We start from the raw sequence: 10559 nt of genomic DNA on the forward strand, positions 1-10559 counted from the left end.
TTCTCTCAGTGTGATCTGTTCATAAAAACTGTGCATCTGACCACAACTTTAATCCAAACTCTGATCGGATTGAAGAAATGTTGTCAATGTAAACATTGCCATTGTCTTAAACGCTCATTCATTATCAGTCCATATTATTCAAAATAATTTCAAATCAGCCCCTCAGCCTTTCCAAACAATTTCTCAGAAATTGCATTTACGAGTGTTACTACACTATTGTTTCTACCCAGTACTTTGGGACACATTGACATTGTCAATCTTTTTTATATTAAATAGGTTAAACTTATTCAAACTTCGATGTATCAAAAAAACTTACGGCTTCCATTTTTCTGATTCAAAAACTTACAATTTTCTCATAATTGCTCATTTTACACCAAATCTAATTTAAAGGTTATACACTATATTTAAGTGAACGTTACAACATTTATCCTCAGTGGCCTAGTGGTAGAGTGTCCGCCCTGAGACTGGAAGGTTGTGGCTTCAATCCCCGGCCGGGTCATACCAAAGACTATAAAAATGGGACCCATTGCCTCCCTGCTTGGCACTCACCATCAAGGGTTGGAATGGGGGCGTTAGATCACCAAATGATTCCCGAGCGCGGCACCGCTGCTGCTCACTGCTCTCCTCTCCCCCATGGGATGGATCAAAATCACACGGGGATGAGTTAAATGCAGAGGACAATTTTCAATACACCCAGATGTGTGTGTGATGATTGGGACTTTAATTTTAACTTAACTATTTAATTCACCGTAGGAACCATTTTGTACATACCAAAAATTACCAATTTTTCATCCCCCTCAAAAATAATGCATTGGCACATATTTATTTTTTTCTCACCATGCTCAACAGTCTTGGTTTCATTCAAACATTCAACTTAAAGTATTAATATTTTTATTCTGAACATTATGTGACCAATTCAAACAATTCAACTTTTGTCTTCTGCCCATTCCAGTTCTTGAGGACCAACCTAGAATTTTTAATCACACGTGCCATCCTCAAGTCCTTTGTTTCTTGTTGCCAAAGTCACTGTTTCATCCTTCACAACTGAATCCCAAGGCTCCAGTTGACCAAAAAAAAAAAAAAAAAAAAACAGAACTGGGAATGCATATCGTTTTGTCCTTGTCAATCACAAGGAATACTGACTCTTCCTGGAGGCCACAGGCAAGGCTGGAGGGAATGATCGTCAGGCGGCATTAGTGTTCTACCAACGCTGCAAAAGAGAGTTTATTGCATTACAAAATAATATGTATGCATTATTTAATCAGTCAGGCACAAGGATCTTGACTTGTTACTAAGTGTTGCAATCAAACATGACATGACAGCAAGGCTGCAATGAGCGCTATCTTCCACATAACATACTTTTTAAGACAAGTCATCTCATTTTAGTTAAACAACACAACACTAACTCTCTTTTCTTTCTCTCTGCGGCAAACTCTGTGAGTGACCATTTGGATGCTTTGGAGGCTACCTATGGACCACTAGAAATGCTACGTTAAGTTAAAGCCTTGGCGTTTGAATCATGTAGCTACCGCAACAATATTTGCGTTATCGGGCTCCCAGGATTGATCGAGAGCACACAACCTACTACTTTTTTCACCTTGTTCCTACATGACCTCCATCGAGAACTACTTTTTTCACCTTGTTCCTGCGTGACCTCATGGACGAAGATACCCAACTACCCCCGTTTTGGACTCCACTCAAGGTGAACGAATGAGACCTATTGTTGTCACGTTTCATAACTGTTAAATGAAGGAGAGAGAGAGAGAGAGAGAAAGAGAGAGATAACATAACCCCAGACATAAAAGCCCACCTCAGACTCTTCCTCTATAGGAGGCTTGTCAGTAGAATTGAGCTCTATTCGCTCCACTGACTCTCAATAGCTTGATTTTAGGTCAGCAGCGCCCCATCTCCACTAGAGGGAGAGAGGGGGGGGGGGGGGGGGAGAGAAAGAAAAACAGAGATACTTTATTGATCCCAGGGGAAAATTCAGTGTCCAGCACTATCCATACAGTGCAGCGAACTGAGACTGTTGGCGGTCAGACGGAAGCCCACGAATTCGATGGGGGAGGCAGTCGTCGTGTAGGGCTGACGACGCTCCATGATCCACTATGTCATCCAGGTGCACGACCACGCCAGGGATGCCAGCAAAGATAGTGGCCATGATCTTCTGAAAACAGCTGGGGGCAGAGCTAAGTCCGAAAGGTGTGTACCTGAAGACCCCCATGTGAGTGACAAAAGAGGTGGGGTTGCGGCTCTTTGGGTGCAGGGGAACCTGCAGGTCGTCGTGGCAGATATCAAGCTTAGAGAAGACAGCTGAGCCGTGAAACTTGGCTCAGAGTTGCTCTGTTGTGGGCAGCGTGTACTTATCCGGAATCACCGCCTTGTTCACCTGCCTGAGATCGATGCAGGGGCATGGGCCACCCGTCTTCTTCTGCGCCACCACCAGGTGGGAGATCCATGGTGATGTGTCCACCCGCTCAATGATGCCTGTGTCAAGGTGTTTTTGCAACTTGGCCGTGACCCCATCGCGCAGGGCGAGGGGCAGGCAGCGTAGAGGCTGGATGACTGGAGTCACAGCAGAATCCATCAGCGGCTGTAGGTCAAAGGCCAGCGTTTCAACCAGGGCGTGGCCACCATCAGTACGGTGGCGCCCAAGTTGTCCGTGATGGAAAAGCCGAGGGCACAAAACAGGTCAAACCCAAGGAGGTTGGTCCCATGGCGAGACACCCGAAAGGTGAATGCATGAAATAAAAGCGTGGATAAGAAAAAACTTCCTGCAATTAAACAGCTGCAAAACACAAGCCATCTTCATCGGCAATCCACACCAGGTCAAATCAACCCTAATCACTTTCTCTTGTCAGGACATCCCGCTGTCATCCGTCGTCACCTACCTCGATGTGCGAATGGACCCCCGCCTCGATTACGAGGCCCACATCAAACACATCTGCAAAACATTAGTGCAGAATGAACTCTGGTAATTCAATTAACTCATTCAAAAATGATCTTCTAAAACAAGACTGGAAAAAGGTATATGTGGGTGATGTAAATGAAGCCTACAACACATTCATGGCCATTATATCTGAACTTTATGATAAAAACTGTCCTCTTGTAAGGAAAGCGGTCAAACACAACTCAGTGGAAAAACCATGGCTGACAAAGGGAATCTTAAACGCCTGCAAGAAAAAAACCTGTTATACAAAGATTTCCTAAAGATAAGAACAAAAGAAGCTGAATTGAAATATAAGACCTATAAAAACAAATTGATCAAAATAATGAGAAACAGTAAAAGGAACTACTATAGCAAGAAACTGGAGGAAAACAAGAGTAACACAATAACAACATGGAAAGTGTTAAATGAAATTATTAAAAACAGAACTGGAAAGCCAGGATATCCTTCTTACTTTGTAAACAGTAACAATATAACTATAAATGAACTTGCAATGATTGCAGAGGAGTTTAATGATTACTATGTTGGTATTGGGCCTACTTTGGCGGAAGAAGTACCAAAAAAAGGGAGTACAAGTGACCTAATTAAGGATGTACCCATAGCCAAAAGTATGGTTCTAAGGGGAACGGATGAGACGGAAATAATAGAAATCGTTAGAGGATTTAAAGGTAAAAAGTCAACTGATTGTAATGGAATAGATATGTCACTTGTTAAAAATATTATTGAAAGTGTGGTGAAACCCCTAACACATATTTGCAACCAATCACTGACAAATGGTGTTTTTCCGAGTGAAATGAAAACAGCTAAAATTATTCCGATATATAAAGCTGGGGACAAACACATATTCTCAAATTACAGGCCAATATCTTTACTCCCACAATTCTCCAAAATACTAGAAAAAATATTTTATAAAAGGCTTGATGATTTCATCACAAAACAAAATATTCTGTGTGACCAACAGTATGGATTTCGGAAAAATAGAACCACCACAATGGCTTTGTTAGATTTCGTAGCTGAAATAACAACAGCTATTGAAAATAAACGATATGCTGTAGGTGTCTTCTTAGATCTTAAGAAAGCTTTTGATACTGTAAATCATAAAATACTGTTAACAAAACTTGAGAGATATGGCATACAAGGTATGCCACTCACTTGGTTAAACAGTTATTTATCAAACAGGAATCAATATGTGCAATTAATGGACTTCAAATCAAAGTTAAAGCAGGTAAAGTGTGGGGTTCCTCAGGGCTCAATATTAGGCCCCTTGTTATTTATTTTGTATGTTAATGATATGTGCAAGGTCTCCAGATTACTCAAGGCTGTAGTTTTTGCAGATGACACGAATCTGCTCTGTAGTGGGGACGACCTGGACCAACTACTGGATATTGTGGGTATTGAAATGGAAAAATTACAGAGTTGGTTTGACACAAATAAACTTACATTGAATTTAAGTAAAACAAGGTATATTATATTTGGAAACCGTCCGACAAACACAGACAAAATTCTTACAATAAATAATATAGAAATAGAAAAGAGTGAATGAAGTAAAATTTCTTGGAGTGCTAATAGATAAAAAATTAAGTTGGAAACCACATATAATGTATATCAAATCAAAGATCTCAAAATCACTGGCAGTATTGTATAAAGTAAAAGATCTTATAAACCAAACATCATTATATTCCTTGTACTGCTCCTTCATACTAGCCTAGGCTTCCTTCTACTCCCTTTTGAACAAATAAGATTTTTTTATGATAAAGTGAAAATTTATAACGCAATGTTTTTTTTTTCTTTTCTTTCTTCTTTATTGTACTATGGAGTTATTATTTTCAGTATTGTTACTTTCTTTCTTGTATTTCTTTAATGTTCGAAATAAAAAAATAAAATAAAAAAAAAATACTCCCATACATTATGTACTGTGTGGAGGTGTGGGGCAACACATACAAAACAAACACAGATCCAATCTACATTCTACAAAAAAAAGCTATACGACTTGTAAATAATGTTGATTACAGAGAACCATCTAACCCTCTTTTTGTAAAACTAAATGCACTGAAATACAATGATCTAGTCGATTTTAAAACCATCCAACTCATGTACAAAACAAAAATAATCAATTACCAAACAGTATCCAGAGGTTGTTTGAGTGGAGGGAAAGTACCTATGATTTAAGAGGAACACTTATGTTTAAAAGAGATTTGGTGAGAACAACTTTAAAGTTGCATTGTATAACAGTTAAAGGTGTGGAATTATGGAACGCCAGCAGTGACGAACTAAAGAATTGTAGTTCATTACCTCAGTTTAAAAAAATGTATAAAGGCAAAATACTGATGGGATACCGTAGCATGCTGTGAGGTGTTTAAACTGCTTTTGTATTTATCTAAAGGAGGTGTATGTATGTATAAGTGTGTGTATGTATAATATCTATATGTATGTATGTATGTATGTGTATATGTATATATATATATATATATGTATATCTTTAACAAATCTGAAAATGGACAAATCTTGACGGAATCAAGCAAACGTGGTTACAAGGGGTAGAGCTAGATAAGCCTAGGCTTCCTTCTACTCCCTTTTGAACAAATACGATTTTTATGATAAAGTGAAAATTTATAACGCAATGTTTTTTTTTTCTTTTCTTTCTTCTCTATTGTACTATGGAGTTATTATTTTCAGTATTGTTACTTTCTTGTATTTCTTTCTTTAAATGTTCGAAATAAATAAACAAACAAACAAACAAACAAACAAACAAACAAACAAACAAACAAACATCATTCTTTTACCTCAAAAACATAGCCAATCTCCGCCCCACCCTGTCACTGCAGGATGCGGAAAAACTTGTCCACGCCTTTGTCTCCTCCAGGCTTGACTACTGCAACACACTTCTCATCGGGATCCCTGGCAAGGGCCTTCAAAAGCTCTAATATATCAAAAACAGCTTCGCAAGGATCCTGATGAAAGTGTGCAAATACGACCATATCAGACCCATCCTGTACACGACTGCTTCCACGCCACCCTGGAGGTGCTGGAGGCACCGGCCGACACGCTCAGCATGCGCACGTACAACATCAACGTCATGAGCTTCTCGCCTGAAGAGCTGGTTTGGGAGCTGTGCAAGCACGTGCCCGAGCTGGAGGTCTCATACAACGTGGACCCCGTCTGGCAGGCCATCGCCAACTCCTGGCCAATGGACTTTGAGGACTCCAACGCCAAACGCGACTGTGCCTGGAAGCACGACTACGACCTGCCCGAGCTGCTGCACACCATGCTCAACTTCCTCAGCGGTGGCACGCGCATGGCCCACGCCAACTTGCCGTGCGGCGCCTGAGCTAAAATAACAGCTTTTTTTGTACATATTGTATAAGTAGGTCACGTTTTTTAACCCGATAATATGTTGTAATTGTGTTTACCGGATGTGAGTGAACGCTGGCGCGACTTGCTGCCGCTGCTCTCCAGTCATTTTTTATGCTATTTTATGCCTGTACGGTGACCTTGAGTGCCTTGAAAGGCGCCTTATAAATAAAATGTATTATTGTTATTATTATTATCAATTAACAACTACACTGGCTTTCCATTTCCTTTCGGACTGAATATAAAATCTCCCTGTTAACTCATCAATGCGTCCACGGCAACTTACCTTGAGGAACTAGTCACTCTCCAGTCTTCCATACGGAGTCCCCGCTCATCTAACAAACACCTACCGCTTCAAAACCTCCAAAACATGTAAGGCCGGACTTTCTGCTCTGTCTCCCCCAAACTGTGGAATGCCCTCCCAGTCCACCTGAGAGCACCACAATTGGTTGACACTTTTAAAAACGGTCTTAAGACATTTATTTTAAAAAAGCATTTCTGTAGCACTTTGAGATTCTATGCAATGTAAAGTGCAATATAAATGTAATTTATAATAATAATAATTATTATTATTATTAAAAAAACAATACTAATAATAATAATAGTTATTATTATTATTTTTAAATATCATTTAATATCAGGTATTATTTTGGACCACAAATTCAATTGGAAAATACAATAGTCGACAAATTTGGTGAAATCTAAAATAGCTGACTCAATTGCTATAATACATAATGTCACGACTCGTCCCCAATCGTGTCCATATTGTCATAGTTTCTGTCCGTGTGTCTGTGTGCTCGCCCCTCCCCCCTGTGTGCTTATCAGTGTGATCATCCTCACCTGCCTCTCGTTACCTGTCGCGTATTTAAATCCTGTCTGCGTGTCACAACTTTGTCGGATTATTTCTTGTCTCTCGTTGTTCCTGTCTTTCTGTTTTTGCCTCAGTTGTTTTCTGTTTGCCATCCCTGTTGGTCAGTCAGTCCTGTTGGTGTTTTGTAATTCTGTTAAATTAGTTTGCCAGTTCCTGTCTGTTTTCCCTTCATGCTCCATTCCAATTCCCTTTTCCCTAAATAAACCCTGGTCCAAGCTGCATTTGGTTGCCCTGCTCCATTCCGATCCGTGACAGAATAATCCAGCCACTTCAGCGACCAGCGCCTGGACCAACCCTCGCCACCAGCTTCCGTATCCGCGACACCGGACCCATGTGCACCATCGAGATCCACCCCAGCGTCGCCGGACCCATGGCCGTTGCTGGATCCGCGGCCGTCGCCAGACCCGCGGCCGTCGCCGGACCTTGTCCCAGCGGCACCGTACCCGTGGCCGTCGTCAGAGCTCGTCTCAGCGCCGTCAGACTTGCGGCCGCCATCGAGCCCCACCCCAGCGTCACCGGACCCGCGGAATTGCCGGGCCTCGTGCCAACAATGCCGGACCCGCGATCATCAGAGACCCTGCTCCCACTGCTGATACACGCCTCTGACTCCTGCTGCTGCATGCAGCTCTGGCTTCCCATATGCCGCTGTGTGTGCTGTGACTCTTGCCGCTGCACGCGGCTTCCACCTCTTAGTTGCCGCCGAGCGCGGTTCTGATTCTCCGTTTGCCGCAGAGTGTGGTTCTCTTTCCCCGAGTTTCCGCCAATTGCGGTTCTGTCCCCGAGTTTCCGCCAATTGGGGTTCTGTCCCCGAGTTTCCGCCGATTGTGGTTCTGTCCCCGAGTTTCAACCGATTGCGGTTCTGTCCCCAAGTTTCCACCATTTCTTCTTCTTTTTATTTATTTCTTGTCTCTCGTCGTTCCTGCCTTTCTGTTTTTGCCTCGGTTGTTTTCTGTTTGCCATCCCTGTCGGTCAGTCAGTCCTGCTGGTGTTTTGTGATGCTTGTAATTTAGTTTGCCAGTTCCTGTCTGTTTTCCCTTCATGCTCCATTCCAATTCCCTTTTCCCTAAATAAACCCTGGTCCAAGCTGCATTTGGTCACCCTGCTCCATTCCGATCCAAGACAAAAGAATGATTTCTTGATCCAATATACATTGTCCATTTTGTATTATTCATTTGTTGTACCCTGTATAAGATATGGTTTAGAAATATGAGAAAATGCATATCCCACTCATAAAAAAACATTTTTCATTTTAATGACGTGAGCTGTAAGCAATATAAAAAATTCTAATTACCGTATTTTTCGGACTAAAAGTCGCTCTGGAGTACAAGTCGCATCAGCCATAAAATGCACAATAAAGGGGGGGAAACATATATAAGTCGCATCGGAGTTTAAGTTGCATTTTGGGGGAAATGTATTTGACAAAATTCAACACCAAGTACAGACATGAACCAGCAAAAACAGGCTAAGCAATACGGTATGCTAATGTGACATAAACACAAACAAGGAGCTGAGAACGGGCCTGACGTAAAATTAACAGTTTTTCAAATAACTATAACATAAATAATACATAAATAAAACCATCTGTGTCACTCCAAATCATTGAATCCATCGATCAATTCTTCGTCCTTTCTGCAAACAACGCCGCGTGTGCGGCGCGCCGCTAACGTCGGACTCATCGTCAGTTGCAGTTCAAATTATTCCACAGGCCCATATAACGATATATAAACTATATATCAAATAACTAATATAAACAACAATTTTATCAAACCATCTGTGTCACTCCAAATCAATGACTCTATCTATCGAATTCTTTGTCCTTTATGTCAGGGGTCCCCAACCCCCGGTCCGCGGATCAGTACCGGTCCGTGGGTTACTTGGTACCGGGCCACCAAGCCGCACAGAAAAATAAGTTTTTTTTAAAAAAAAAAAATATCGATGATCAATTAATTCAGGTCAAGACGCTCGTCCCGGTCACGTGACATGTTTCCCCAGTCGAGCCCGCAAAGCTAGCAAAAATGAGTTAGAATTTATTTTTCAAAAATATAAAAATATTGGTGATTCTCTCCCAATTACATCCGTCGGTTCAAGTCAAGACGCTCGTCTCGGTCACGTGACATATCATCTCCGTCGAGCCCGCGAAGCAAGCAGATATGAGCAAGAAACAGAGATGTTTGGAAAGCTTCTTTGGAAATGGAAAAAAGCCCAATGAGGACATGGAAGAAGAAGAGGCAGTTGCAGTTCAAATTATTCCACAGGCCCATATAACGATATATAAACTATATATCAAATAACTATAATATAAACAACAATTTTATCAAACCATCTGTATCACTCCAAATCATTAAATTCATCGATCGAATTGTTCATCCTTTATGTAAACAACGGCGCGTGTGGTGCGCCGCTGCCGTCGGACTCGTCATCAGTTGCAGTTCAAATTATTCCACAGACCCATATAACAACATATAAACTATATATCAAATAACAATAATATAAACAACAATTTTACCGAACCATCACTCCAAATCATTAAATCCATCGGAATCTTCGTCTTGTCAGTTAAAAGAAAAAAAACAGCTGTTGACTACATGCGCCACTGACGTCAGAAGAGATATATCAAATAAATGTAATATAAACAACAATTTTCACGAACCATCCGTGTCACTCCAAATCATTAAATCCATCGGAATCTTCATCCGCTGTGTCACTTAAAAAAAAAAAAAAAAACAGCTGTTCACTCCAGAACTACGTGCGCCGCTGATGTCAGCCTCGTCGTCAGCCTCGTTGTCAGCCTCGTCGTCAGCCTCGTCGTCAGCCTCGTCGTCAGCCTCGTCGTCAGCCTTGTCGTCAGCCTCGTCGTCAGTTGCGGCTCCAATTATTCTACAGATCTACGTATGTAACTATATTGTAGCATTACCAAAGTACCAGGTAAGACGTGGGTTTGGTAACCGGCTCTTTATTTCACAAAACAAGAGCTCAAAATATGAGCCAACATATGCTAGAAGCAAGCGCCCTGGATCGCTCTCCCCCCCCCCCCCCCCCCCACCCCAAGGCCTTGTTAGACAATCGGAAACTAAGTCTAGCAACATAGACTTTGCTACTCTAAATAAACTATATATCAAATAACTATAACATAAATAACAAGTTTATCAAACCATCTGTGTCACTCCAAATCATAAAATCTCCTGACATCAGAAGTCAGTGAATGTAACTCATTCAGTGAGGCTCCAATTATTCCACAGCCATAGTGCGCCCTCATGCGGTTTAAAGTGAAAATAATTTGTGAAGTGATCACCTATACTAGTAAGTCAGTAATTTGTTGATGATCAAGCAAAAATTTGTGAATAATTACACATATGTCGCTCCTGAGTATAAGTCGCCCCGCCTTCAAGT

The sequence above is a fragment of the Syngnathus scovelli genome, chromosome 4 (assembly GCF_024217435.2).
Source record: "Syngnathus scovelli strain Florida chromosome 4, RoL_Ssco_1.2, whole genome shotgun sequence".
Classification (NCBI taxonomy): Eukaryota; Metazoa; Chordata; class Actinopteri; order Syngnathiformes; family Syngnathidae; genus Syngnathus; species Syngnathus scovelli.